Source organism: Equus przewalskii, chromosome 14, assembly GCF_037783145.1.
Source record: "Equus przewalskii isolate Varuska chromosome 14, EquPr2, whole genome shotgun sequence".
Taxonomy (NCBI): domain Eukaryota; kingdom Metazoa; phylum Chordata; class Mammalia; order Perissodactyla; family Equidae; genus Equus; species Equus przewalskii.
The window spans coordinates 84,400,754-84,415,311 of record NC_091844.1 but is presented as its reverse complement, the minus strand read 5'-3'; the positions used below and the strand labels follow the sequence as shown (position 1 = coordinate 84,415,311).

General features: G+C 41.1%; 1 long non-coding RNA gene across 3 annotated transcripts in view; it reads right to left on the bottom strand.

Moving 5' to 3' along the window:
- LOC103549348 (uncharacterized) overlaps nucleotides 1–14,558 on the bottom strand; it is an 83,027-nt gene that overhangs the window by 46,279 nt on the left and 22,190 nt on the right. The gene's annotated exons all lie outside the window — the stretch shown is intronic.

The window sequence follows — 14,558 nt, the reverse complement described above, 5'->3', positions numbered from 1 at the left end:
GAGATTAATGCAATAAACTCAAATCAGATATGACACGGAGAAATCAGATAGGCTGATGTTAGCTCAACAAACTAAGCAAACTTTAACTTACCAAAGAACAAGAGGAAAATAGTCTTGAAGGAAGGTTACCTTCCTCTGTTAAACGTGGGAACAGGGACTCAAAGAGTACTTTACAAAGGCCATCGATGCTATTGCAAAGGATGTTATTCATACTGAGACAGTAAAAATGTTGTTGATACTCAATATATCTCTACAGCTTATGTAACTATATTAAACTGTTATACTTTGTAATCATGCTATTTTTATGTAATTTTGCTGAAATAATCATGTCAATCTACCCAAAGACCTCAACTTCATTAGCTATATGTAGATAATATTTCTGAAAATTTTAACACTAAGAATATGACATATTTAGCACCACCTGATGGTACAAAAGAGAGATGAGAATGGGCCTTAATATTTGAATCATGCAAAGGGAAATTATAATTTTTTTATATGAATATATATATTTTGCAACATAAAACATTTTGAAGATTTTAGCATGTGACATCAATTTTCTTAGAAATTGAAATTTTTAAAAAGAGTTTCCTGTAAAATCTACTAAAATTGTATCTGTATAGGAAAATATAACCACCTAAATATAAGAACTCACAAATCACATCATTATTTCTTCATACATAAAATATTTTATTTAACAATAAAGTTAAATATATAAGCCATACGAGATTACGCATTTAACAAAAATTTTTGAATTGCTAAGAAATATACGCCAAGAGAGAATACGAAAAGATTACACGTATTGCAGTGCAAAATCTTTTCCCAAATTTGAATTTCTCTATATTTAAAATACAAATATTTTTAAAACACGACAGAGACCTCCAGTTAATACAGAAGAGTAAAGATATTTCAACCCTCGTGCAAAACCCACCCACAAGTTTTGACAAAACTCAGAGGCATAGGCAACCCCAAACCATAATATACAAGAAGTGGAAGTGAAATGTAGTGACTGGTCAAGCAGGAGGGGGACTCCATGGCCACAGACTTTAGACAAGGGTGAGAGGGTCAAGGTCCCAGAGAAAGTGGCAACCCTAGGGGGCAATCCCACCTCCCTTCTCTGGGACAGCAGGCAGAGGTGGGGAGAGAGCAGCTCCCATGGACTGAGTCTGGCGCAAAAGGAAATCAGGATGTGCTGGGTTGGATGGGAAATCAATCAGGCCCACCATATATTCAGGAAGCAGCAAAGAAATTCAGCATTATGGGCAGAGTTGCCTCTGAACATTTCGGATGACTTTGAAAGCAAGACCCTGTGTCTCATAAAGAATCCCTGCTAACATGCCCGCAGCCTGCCCTCCTCAGTGTTACTTTGCAGTTAGGTGGACCAGCTCTGAGGAGTAAAGAAACTGCTGAAAACCGAGGAAAAGATATAGCCATCACAAGACGGAGAAGCACAATCAAAATAAAATTAAAATAAGCAAAGAATTAAAAAGGACTAGATAGAAAATGAAAGATAAGGAAGACAAACCAAGAGATGCCACATCTGCCTAGTTGGTATCCCTAAGATGGAACAGAGTTAAATACGTATATTTAAACAGATATGTTAAGAAATTTTTTCATGATAAAAGATTTTAATCTGCAGAATCAAAAGACATGTCCCAGAAAAAAGTGACAGGGTCAATAGATATTTTGAAGAAATAGAGGAGTAAGTATATTCCATACAGTAATATAAAGCAACATTAGAACAAATATACAAACCTTGGGAAATATTGAAAGAAATATACCTATATCAAAATATTAGGCCACAAAGAAAACCTCAAGTAATTCCCAAAAGTAGAAATAATGAGACAAAATGCCCTAAGCATAAGGAACAAACTCGAAATTAATAATGAAACTAAAACACAAAAACAAACAGATAAATCTCTATACTTGGAAACTTAAAGACTCTTTCTCAATTCATAGTCAAAGAAGGAACCAAAACTGGAATTCCATTATAAATAGAAAACAGCAGAAATAATGAAAAGGATGCATAGCAGAACCTATGGGTTACGTCTACAGCAGAGCTCAGAGAAAATGCATAGCCTGGTATATATATTAACAACCAAAGAAAAACGAAAATACATATATAGATCATCCAATGAACGATGATAGAAAATAGATAAGAAGATGCAGCCAAGAATAACAGAAGGAAGGAATTTATTAGTAAGAATCAAATGTGAAATTAATTAATTAGAAAACTGAAAATGATAGCAATGATAAATCCAAGAATTTACGTAAAGTCAACTTTAGCCTAATTTTGACAAATAAGAAAACACAAATAAACACTATAGGAAATGATAAGGGGAGACATTTTAGGAATCATACTACACCACTTTTCTGAACTCTATATGGTTCTAAGAATCTGAGTTAAAGAGATTATTTTCTGGAAAATATAAATTACCAAAACTTACATAAAAAAATTAGGAATTCAAGTAGATCAATTATTCTAGAGGAAATAGAGAAAATTGTTAAAGTGCTAAAATCTCTCCCAAAGCAGTGAGTTTAGGTGATTTGGCAAGAGAATTCTACCAAACCTTTAAGAAACAGATACCTCCAGTGTTCTTTCAAACTATTCTAGATCACGGAAAAATAACAAAGACCCTCAATTGTTTTTTTAAGCTAGCATAGTATTGATTAACAACAACAAAAAGAACATGACAAAAACCTCTCATTTATGAATATCAATGAAAAATCCTTAGCAAAATAGTAAAAGAACAATATACAATGACCGAGTAACAGTAATCTCAAAATACAAAAATGATTAAAAATTTATTGAGTCTATTAACATAAATCATCATAGGAATATATCAAAAGAAAAAAATCAGAGGCCAGCCCCATGGCCAAGTGGTTAAGTTTGCACACTCTGCTTTGACGGCCCAGGGTTTCACTGGTTTGGATCCTGGGCGCAGACATGGCACACTCATGAGACCATGCTGAGGAAGCATCCCGCATGCCACAACTAGAAGGACACACAACTAAAAAACACACAACTATGTACCGGGGGGCTTTGGGAGAAAAAGGGGGGAAAATCAAATGATCATCTCCATGTAAGATGAAGAGGCATTTTACATAAGTTACCAACCTTTTTTTTTTTTAAAGATTGGCACCTGAACTAACAACTGTTACCAATCTTCTTCTTTTTTTCCCCCCTGCTTTTTCTCCCCCAAACTCCACAGTACATAGCTGTATATTTTCAGTTGTGCGTTCTTCTAGTTGTGCTATGTGGGACGCCGCCTCAGCATGGCCTGATGAGTGGTGCCATGTCCACTCCCAGGATCCGAACTAGTGAAACCCTGGGCCACTGAAGGCAGAGCGCGTGAACTTAACCACTCGGCCACGGGGCCAGCCCCAGCAATTTTTAATAAATATTCTTAAACAGGAAAAGGTGGACAATTGCTTAATATAATGTAAAGATACAACATCTACAAAAAATTTCAATTAAGAATGTGTATATGTATAGTTAGTTTTTGTGTGTGTGTGTCAACCCAAACGTTAGCATCATGCTTACTAGAGAAAAACCAGTAGCTTCCAATCCAGTCAAGAAAAAAATAAAAATGCCCATTGTCACAATTAGGGACATGGTTCTAGCAGTAACAGCCCATCCAATCTGATGAAAATCACATATGAAGCATAAAAATTAGAAAGAGGAATTCAGCTTAAAGGACCTCTAATTTGGAAAAGACAAGGAAGTCATTGAAAAACTATTACAAAAAAGAAGATAATTTAGTAAGATGGCTGGATACAAATTTTATAAAGAGAAATCAATGCTTTTATAAATAATGACTTTGATGAGATTCAATATGCACCAAGCTCGTATTGAACTTCGGTACAAATCGCAAAGCAATGAAGTCTTTAGACATAGTAAGTTATCATTTGTGCCCTACTCTCCCCAAAAATAAACTATGTAGAGACATAAGCTCTTATCTGCATAGATACCTCTAGAAGATTATACAAGAAACAGCTGATTCTCATCACCTCCATCAGAAATGGAGGAGAGGCTCACTTTTCACTGTATTCTCTTGGTAGTTTTGTATATTGTATCCTATTCATGTAAGAACTATCCAAAATATAAGTAAAATCTATTTTAATCAATATGAAGGGAATATATGCTTACTGGCAGCGTTTCTCATTTCATGGTTAGTTCTTAAGGATTCTTATCTTTGGAGCCTTAAAATGCTCATAACAATTCTGGGTCTCAAAACTCATATCTCAGCTACTGTTGAAAAAAAGTAAGAACTGTTCTAATTGTTATTCTCTTATAAAAACATTTAAAGTTGTTTTAAACCAGAAGAACATACTGTCATATATCTATATATTTCCATGTTGGTTTTTTTTTTTGCTGAGGAAGATTTGCCCTGCGCTAACATCCCCTGCCAATCTTCCTCTTTTTTTGCATGTGAGCCATTGCAACAGCATGGCCACTGACGGATGAGTGGTGTAGGTCCATGCCTGGGAACTGAACCCGGGCTGCCAAAGCAGAATGCACCAAACTTAACTGATGGCCACTGGGGCTGGCCCGCTCTATTGTTTTTAACCACAAAACATATTAGCATCATTATGTTGTGATTGTCCCCTGCATTTTATAGCACTTCGCCTTGTCAGAACAGAGGTAGGGTAGTCTGCACATTCACCCTGCACAGACAGTCTGCCAGGACTCAAAGTCTCGCTCTGGTATTTACCACCTGGTGACCTCGAGTGAATTTTTAACCTCCTCATGCCTCAGACTCCCCATCTGTAAAATGAAGATGATCATGGTTTCCTCCCCGTAAGTCTGTTGTGAGGACTAAATGAGTTAATTCTTGTAGAGCACCGGAAGAGCGCCTAGCCCATGGTAAGTGGAACACAAGCGGAGCTCCGATTATTTTCAGACTTGGGGGCTCGGTTCAGTTCTTCTGAAAGGCGAGGGTCCCCTTCGGCTGCCTGCTGAGGGAATCAGCCCACAGCGTGCGTGCGTGCGTCGCCTGACTCCTTTGGTCCTAATTCCCTGTTTGTGGTTTCTGTGTGTGAGAAGGTAAGAAGATTGAAAAGCCAGACACCTGTGCTCCACTTCTGAGTTTGGCACAAAGGGAACCCACAGCTTATGGACTTCTCGTATTTTAAAATTTTCACTCTCGAAAATAAAAACCACCACAGTAGATCACTTAGCAAAATGATTTGTCACCTTAGAAGAATCGTACTGATGTATGTAGAGAAAATTAGTATGTAAACAGAGTAAACTTTCTTAAAGACTAAAAATCTCAACTTTATCTCGAAGGGAGCTATTAAATTGTAAGCTACAGCTACATTGTCTTCCACCGCTGCTCACGGCTCAGAGTTAAAAGAAGGAGACGAAGAAATAAAAATCTAAGAGGTTCACTGGTTCTTCCCAAACACAGACTGAGCCCCTAGTCTGTGCCAGGGACAGTGTTCACTGTTGGGTACACAAAAAGGGGTGCCAGAGGTCACGCTTTTGAGCAATTCACAGTGTAGCACCTCCTCCAACATGCCCATAATCAATGTCTTAAGATTAAAGAGGGTTTGATCTTATGTCATATTTGGTTTTTTTGCCAGCACACCTCACACAAATATTTTCTTTCCAAATCCTGGCATCCAGCTGCACAGCTGGAAGACCCTTCCCCATTCTCTGCTTGGAGAACACTCACTCAAAAGCGAATCAAATCTCCCGTCCCAACAAGCTGCCTTCCTCCAGCACCTCCCTCCCGTGGCCCCTCCCTACCTGTCCCCACCACTCTGGGGGATCCTTTCCAAACCCCTGAACACAGCTGTTATCACTGCCCCTCTGCCCCAAAGGCCTGGAATCCTTGAGGGCACAGACTGCATGGTCCTCAGTCACCATATTCTCAGCACACTCAGTCAGTGGTTGATGAAAGAAGGAATGAGCAATTCTAGAAACTTCCTGGCTTTCCCTTTACCCAGGTCAGGCTCATATTGTCCCCTCGAGGGTTTGTACAGCACTATCTCAGCCTTAGCTGAAATCCACTGTGGCCACCCACAGGTACTATGGCCTGGTCCTCCCCACCAGCAATTAAGACAATCTAGAAAATATTGATAATTTGTTGGTCATCTTTAGGCCATACCACCCTCTAACAGGTGCATATAATGCTTAATAAATTTATTAGAAACAGAAAATTTGTATTCAAAAAAAAGATTTTCTTTTAGAGCAAAAGGAATAAAAATCTCCAAGAACACTCAAATCTACAGCCAAGGCATGCAGATGAAGCTCTCTGTCATGAATTTTACTGTCAGTGAACGATTAGGAATTCCCTTCTGTCCTTGAAAGAATGAACTTCAAAGTCAGCCTGAAACCCTAACATGGAAACATATGCAAATGCATAAAAATGAGCTCTCCCCACTGACCAGGAAAGCCAAAAGGAGCCTCTGTCGTCTTGTCGACTTTGAGACTTGATAGTTTCTCAAGAAATAGGCAGGTGCTTAGACTGGGTTGGTCCCAGTCATTCTAGGGCCATCCTTCTGTTTGTGGTTCTCTGAGCCTTTTGCATCTCTTCCTTTCTGCGTTTTTCTGGCCGCTTTTTCACTCTCTTGATCATTTCAATACCAGCAGGAGGGCAAAAGGAGCAGAAAGAGATGATATCATGATCCTTTTTTTTTTTTTCTAGCGGTATTTATGATAAAAGGCTTGAGGGGAAAGAGAGCAAATTTCACAGCTGAAATGAGGGCTTTGAATAACTCCAGGGTTTTGATTATTCATGCAATGGCTCTTCCCAGTCTCCACAGATATTTGATCCAAGCCAACAAGTACATCCCAGAATCTATTATTTCCCAAACAAAGCACTAGGCGTTTTGAGAAATACGAGAGGACCACAGGTTTGAGCCCTGCTCTCGGGGAGTTTTTCATCTCTTGAGAGATACCAGGTCTACACATGCGAAATAATTATGAACGTTAAGACAGTAAATGGTATCAAGTGTTCCAATAAGTAGAACAACATATTATAGAAATTCTGAGTGCTGGCTGCGTGTCCTCCAGTCGGAGCTTCTCTCTCATCACCAGCTACATGGGAGCCGAGGAGAACCAGCCTCGAGTCCTGTCTTTCCCTCCTGCATGATGTAGTTAGCACCAGGAGCAGCAATATGGCAAGGTGCGAAAACGGTGGGGAAAACGATGACAGCCCGAGATTTCTTACTAAGCAAAATGCTCTGCGAGCCCTGGGCGGCAGGGGACCCAGCTTCAGCAGGGATGAAGGCCTGGGTTTCCGGCTCGGAAGACCCTCCTGCTGGAGCCCATCAAGGTGTCCTCCCTGTGACCTGGAGAACCCCCAACAGTCACTGTCTGTTCACTGCCCCCCAAAGAACTCCATGCAAGGGCACCTTGTCAAAGAGCGGAAAACTTCATTCCAGCTTGAAATCTAATTCTATGTTATCCATAGATTATAAGATAGCACAATTTTTCCTCATTCTCTTTGCATGTAAATTGACCCACTGCACTGTAACCACTACTTACAACAAGGGAGTTTGATTTATAGCCGGTCTCTTCCTCATAAATCACACCTGCGGTGTGGCGCTCAGCCCTCCAGGCACTGCGCACTTACCTTTTATAAATGACTTGCCGTGACCTCCCATCGAGAGCCGCCTGATGGGTCCCCTGTCCCCTCCTGCATTCTCTCTTCCTTTGCTCCTATTCCCACAGGGACTTCAGACCCAGTTTTTGCAAGCATGCCAGTTGTGTTCTGTTTGTTTTTATTTTTTAAATTAAGGAAGGTCAAAGTTACAAAATTAAAATCTATGGCTTTGCCCCCTGTACTTGGCTGGCTGTAGAAATACAGCTGTGCCACTTGTCCCATCACTTGTAGGCACAGTTCCTTTAAGTTTCTTTCCTGGGGCATGGATGGGGGCAGAAGTCTGGCCTTTGCAATAGCCCGGAGCCCTGGGGGCGCACGGCCCTCTCATTTCGTAGAGGAAGCCGGTTGATACCCACAAAAGTTTCCTGCGAAAGGTCCTGTGGGGAGTTAGGTAAGAAATGCTCAAAGTAGGTCAATTCCTGTGCCTCCTGCTTCTGTCCAGCGTCTGTGGAGTCTCTGGGAAGCCAGGCAGAAGTGTGTCAAGGAACTAAGGATGCAAGATCGCAGCTGCCAGCCTGGGAGAGCTAAGACGCAGGCAGCCCTCGCCAGACTCTCCTGCTGGAGGACACGGCATCAGGAGAGAAAAGGGTGACAACATGCTCTTGTAGCCCAGGGCGGTGACAGCAGGTCCCTGAGCCCAGGTCTAAAAACTTATTTATGGTTTAGAAGGGCTAAAGATGCTCAACGACACAGCAAGCTGGTGTTCTGAGTGCCCAGGACGCACCCCTGTTTCCACTGCCTCTGTTGCTGATGTCTGATGCTATGATGGTGAGCGTGTCACGGCCCCAGGAGTGGGCCACGGAGGCTTCTCCTCCCTGGTGAAGGAGATGGGGAGCCCACCCCATTGCCACCTCTGAGCCATGTCGCCTCTGGGACTCACTTTATTTTCTAGTACAATGAGGCATAGAGGTTATGTTTGAATTTCCTCTAACTCTGAAGTTACATCCTTCTAAGACTTATGCAGTCAGGGAAGATGGATGTTTATGAGAGCAGCGCTTCCCAGAGAACGCTCCAGAGAGCCACTTAAGGGTTTCACAACCAGAAACATTTGGGAAGTGCTACGTTTCCTTATGACGGGACTTCTCAGAATCTTTTTCAGGTCTCCTTATTTAACTACGTTTTATTATTTTATAGGATTCTTTAACTTACAAAAATGACACGATCCTTGTAAACAAACAATATAGAGGTTTACAAAATAAATATTGATAATCTCACCTTCTCCACTCCAATCTCACCCCCTAGAGGCAACCAGCACAAGTTCGGTAGGTCTGTGTATCCTCCTAAAACCTTTACGGATCCTGACTCCCTAGGAGGGGCATGAAGCAAGAACATGCCCCCAGTTGTTTGACCCCGGCACCTTTTTTTCACAGAGCACCTCCCAGGTCCGTGTCTTGTGAGAGTACTGTTCTGTTCTAAGGGAACATACTAAAGGAACATACTCGGGGAAATCTTGAACTGGAGCTCAGGATGCTTTTGATCAAATGACACTCTTTTACTAAATCTATAGGTTGTCCACACAGGTGAGAGGCAGACAAAGGCAATACCGTTCCGCATGCAGATCACAGGATCCCTCCCCTCTTAATGAGATTTTGGAGAATCTCTTGCTTCTCTGGAGGAGCCTCTCAGAACCAGCACTGGGGGTTCCTGCCCACTTGGGCTGTAGCCTCACCTGTGTCCTTGGGGTCTCGGTGCATTAGGGATGGTGAAGAAGGTGTGACACCAACCACCCCTGCCCCCCACCGGCATAGGCTGGCATAGGATGCTACTCTTATCTTTATATTCCCAGCTCCTGGAGCAGCCCTGGTTCGTTGCATATCCTTGGTAGGTCCAGCTGGACTTGGGGATGAATAAATATAAAAGGCAACACTGAAGTAATGAAAGACGCAACACCCAAGTCAGGTCATGGTCCGATCTTACGTGCCAGATATGTCCTCACGTACACTATTTTATTTAATCCACGGAAAAACCACTCTGTGAATTCAATGGTATTCTCCCCACTTTGCTAAGGGTTCAAGTTTGCACAACTAGAAGGGCAAATCTTGGTTCTGTAACCTTCTGATTGCAAGCAAAGTGGTCTTCTCACTACACCACAACTGTCACTACACTTCTTCCTTCAAGTCCCACTTTCCAGCCCTCAGGGATTGAGGGAGTGAGCATGACGAGTCCAAGGACGGCTGGCTACAGTCGGCAGCCTGAGCTCTCGTCCAGACTTCAGAGGAACTGTGTGGTTTGCGGCCTAAATAACCTCTAATGGTTTTCACTCGGCCCCTTCTCTTCTTGACGTTGTCTATTTGGTCCTACCTTCCATCCTACCTTCAGTCTATTCTCAAATGAAAGTACCTTCACTATGGTGCTGATTTTGGACATTTTCCAAACATAAATAGCAACATTAACGTATTATAACCCAAAACACAGGGAAATTAGAACAGTACTGTGTCTTCTCAGATCACAGACTAAACTTGATTTGGTACTTAAATACGAAATCTCCATTTTGGCCTCTAAGCCGTACAGCACTGAGATGCACTGTCATTTATTCAGTGAACGTTCACCAGGAGTTTTATCTGTGCCAGATCCTGAGCAAGGCACCAAACTGCTCTCTTGTGAACAAGACTGATGCCCTGGGCTCCAAGAGGACACAGGCTGGTGAGGAGGCCAAACTCGCATTCCCAACCAACGCAGTCGAGTGAGCAGGTACGAACAGAAGAGTGAAACACAGGTGGAGACAGAAAACAAAAACAAAATCTTAAAACAACAGTAACAACAAAAAACCCTCCAATAAAATCCAGGAAAAAAAATATTTTTAAAATGGCCCCTAGAACTGTATTTTAAGCCATAAAACTCCTGCTCTGGCTCATTCTTCTTTGACTCACAATTTTACGTCATCCACACACAGATTTGCAAGAGACACGTGACTTCTGAGATTCAAATGGCTTTCCAAAGGCACCCAACTCCTCATAGTGAAACAAAGACTCTTCCGGTGAAGCGCATGTGGAGAAAATTCCCGAAATCCAAGGTTAAACTGACGGATAGAATGTTTGTGTCAGAGCAGCACAAAGGGCTCCATTCCAGAATAACACAAACTCTGCATTACGGTATATTGTCTAGGCAGTGTAAACCAAGCTGAATTATACAGCAAGACCATTTATAAACTTCAACTGAATTAAAGCCGTGTTCACACTTCACAATACTCTGCAGGGCAGACCCCACGGGAAAGGCTTACACATCTCACCATGCTACAGGGAGCAGCCCACGGACACTTCAGACAAGACCACGTTTTATAAACTTTACACAATGACTTTTCCCAGTAGCAATATGTTCACCTTTCTTTACTGTTCATTTCCACGTTTAATTGTTTGTTTTGATTCAGCCAGTATCGCCAAAGAAAGATTTTAAGTATAAAGTTCTTCTAAAGTCAAGCCACTCTACAAATTTTTTAATGACTTCTAAATTTATCTCACCTCGTTTCTCTAATTATTTTAAGGATCCTAAAATGGACGTGCATCATGAGAAGACTTTTTATTTTCCTAGGGGAGAAAAAAAGTAATAATTGTGTAAAAGAGAGCCTGTCAGTGCAGCAATCAGCAAAAGAAAATAGGCCAAGTTCAAGAACATACGAAGGTAAGTTAGAGCTTGTTTTGAAAGAACACCTTTTATTCCATTTTTCCACTCATAATAGAAATTTGCTGCTCTAGAGTTTCTTATTTTAAGTATGGGAACTAAAGTCTATGTATAGAATATCAATGAAGAGTCTTTTTGCTGTAGTTATTTTTCCATTAAGAGCCATTGACTTACAGAAACATGCATTGAGAGCTATAGCATGTTAAAATCAATTTATGTAAGTTGGGTGTGCACAGCTTTTTAGATACAAGTTAGTTTGAATAATTTTACTCATTGCCTTTAAAGTTAAGAATGAGTCATATAAAATTATTTCAGTAAAAGCCACAAACAATAGGCAAGCACAGTGGTGTGCTATGTATAGTTTATAAATAAGAGGATGGAAGCAAAGGGAGGAAGTAGATGAAAAACCAACGGGAAAAGGAGAGGAGGGAAGGGTTAGCAAAAGGAGGATGAAATGTAAAGTCAGAGAGCCAGACAAAAGCAATAATAAATCCTACAAGGTGGTGAAGGAAGGCCTCTTTGACAAGGTGACATCTGATCTGAGACCTGAATCTTGAGAAGGAATGTTCTCAGCAGAGGACACAGCAAATGAGAGGTCCTTGCAGCAGGAATGCGCATGGCCTAGTCAAGAACAGGAAAACTTGGGTGACTGGAGCCAGGAAGCCGAAGGAAGATGAAGGAAACGGTCAGAGAGTCAGACTTAGGCCTTTAAGACATGCAGGGTGGGGGAGGGATGACCTGGATTTTTATGATAAATGCAATACAAATCCATTGGAAGATTTTAAGCAGAAGGGTGATATGCTCTGCCATACACTTTTTAAAAGGTCATCTGGCTGCTTTGGGGGAAAGGAATTTAGGTAGGAAAGACTGGATGTAGAAAGACCAACTCAAGACTAAGAGACAATAACTGAATCCAGAAAAGAACTGGTGATGGCTTGGTCCAGGGTGATAACATTGAAAATTATGGGAAGTGGTTAGATTAGAAGGATCATTTGGGAGTAAAGCTAATAAGACTTGGTGTTAGAGTTGATGTGAAACAGACAATCAAAGATGTATCCTGGGTATCTGGACTAAGCAACTGGGTGGATGGTGGCACCATTAATTGAAATAAATAAGACTAGAAGACAAGTTTTGCGGAGTGGAAGTGGGAATCAAGAGTTAAGTTTTGGCCTTGTTAATTCTGAGATGACTATAACACATCCAAGCGCAGCTGTAGAAAGACAACTGGACATGTGGTCTGACACTTGTTGGCAAGATCTGAGGGAGGCGCACCTTTGTACTTATCACCATACATCATCTCATTTAATCTGGTAACCAACAAATGTGGTGAGGTACACAGAGTAAATATTATCCCCATTTTCCAGAGGAAACACTGAGCCTCAGATAGGTTGAGTTTACTAGAGCTGCAGCCACAAGTAAATCACTGAGAATGGAACCCCTCCTCCAAATCTGGTACCCTTGCCACCATGCTGTACAGAAACTGAGGAACACATAGACTGCAACACGAGAGTGGCTAAGAATAATCCAAAATTAGCATATCAGAAATTTACTATTTTGATTACACAGTTATTGATTTAAAATTTGGGTACCAAAGTCAACTATCGCCATCATTAAGATACTCTATGATCTATTCATTATCCCTTTTCCGAACTTAGAATGAGGCAAGTGTTTATAAAAATTGTGTAAGACTTTGAAATGGACCAAAAAAAAAAAGATGACTGTGTGGCTTGTCTAGTTCATCTTTTAGGTTATCTCCACCTTTTACTGTCCTTGAGCTATTTTACAATAGTTGCACAAACAGAAATAGTTGTAGAAAACTGATAGTAACACAAATGATCCTTTCCATAGAAATGCAAATTGTGTTTGGTGGCGACGCAATCGATTATTGCTCTGCAGATTTTGGCCACTGTTGCATCTATTTGTAAGTTCACTTCAGGGTTTCTCGTGGCCTCTGGATGTGTTCTGAATGCTCTTTTGAACTGGTTGTTCACAGCTTTTTTGTTCCTTCGTTAATTAATTTGTTAACTAAAATCTTTGACAGGCATTCACTTCTATTTGTCTTAGGGTGACGATTTTAACCCTTTTTAAAAATTATCCTTTAACATAGGTCTACTTTTTAATATTAGAAATTCAGAAGTCCTTTTTAAAGAAACATTCCACCCCCTCCCCCCCACCAATTTTAAAGGATTTGTTCTTGTGAAAAGGAAGTACTGACATTTTAGAAACCAATTTTGGAACTTTAGAAATATGAGTCAATTTACCAGCAAATAACTAGTGAGGCTTTTCTGATATTGAGCAGAGTTTGTAAAGACATTATGTCTTCCATAGCAGTATTCAAACAATTATCTATGTGGTTTTGAATCTTCTGCAACTGAATGTCAAAACTGTTTGCTACCCAACCAACCCACTACCCTTCACCACTGACACACGCATCCTTCTTTGTCAGGGTGAAAACATCAGTCTACTTCAGAACACATCGTCTTTGTTCAATGAAGAGTCGCTTGAGTGTCCCCTTTAGGAACTAATGAACATTTTGCATTCCCACAAAAGCCAACATCTCCTCCCTCCTTGGCATTAGGAACTGGCCACTGAAGATGGAGTTGAAAGATCTGTAAAAGAAGCCCAAATCCCATTGGGGAGAAAAGGCAGAGCCAGAAATTCAAAATTAAAGACCTGTTGGGAAGAACAGGGGTGGGCCTGATCCAAGGTCTCTAAGAAAAGACATCAAGGGTCCCAAAGAGGAATTCAGCAGGAAGTCACTGAGAATCTGTTTATTGCCTTGGGCTCAATACATGGCCTGAGGCTTGTTGGTGAAGGCTGGGTCTGGCACAGCTTGTGCTAGTAACTCCTAAGAGCATGGCCACCTACGGTGGGCTGCTCCAGGAAAACCCTGGCTAAACCTATCTGTGTGAACTAAGAGAATTGTACCCTGGGAGGCCATTCATGGACCATCACCGCAGCCTGTGCAGGGATGGAGAACATGAAGGCATCAACACATAATGGACAAGCATCCACAGGACTGTGCAGGACCAATCTTCAACAGTGACACCATGTGGTAGTAAGGGACAACTGCAATAATGGAGATGGAGCCAATTTCTGGTTCTCTCTATGGCTGACATTTGGAAGCAGAATTGACTGAACCTCTTTGGAGTAAGTAACCCCTCCTCCTCAAGTTTACATACATTTTAGAGGATCCCCTCAAGACTCAGGTATATAGGGGTGTATGTACGTGCAATGAATTAATTGGGAATATGAAAGTGATATTACCACAGTTGTATCTGAAGTGGCTGAACCAGGCTGCACAAGTTACACCATTTCTTCTCAAATAAA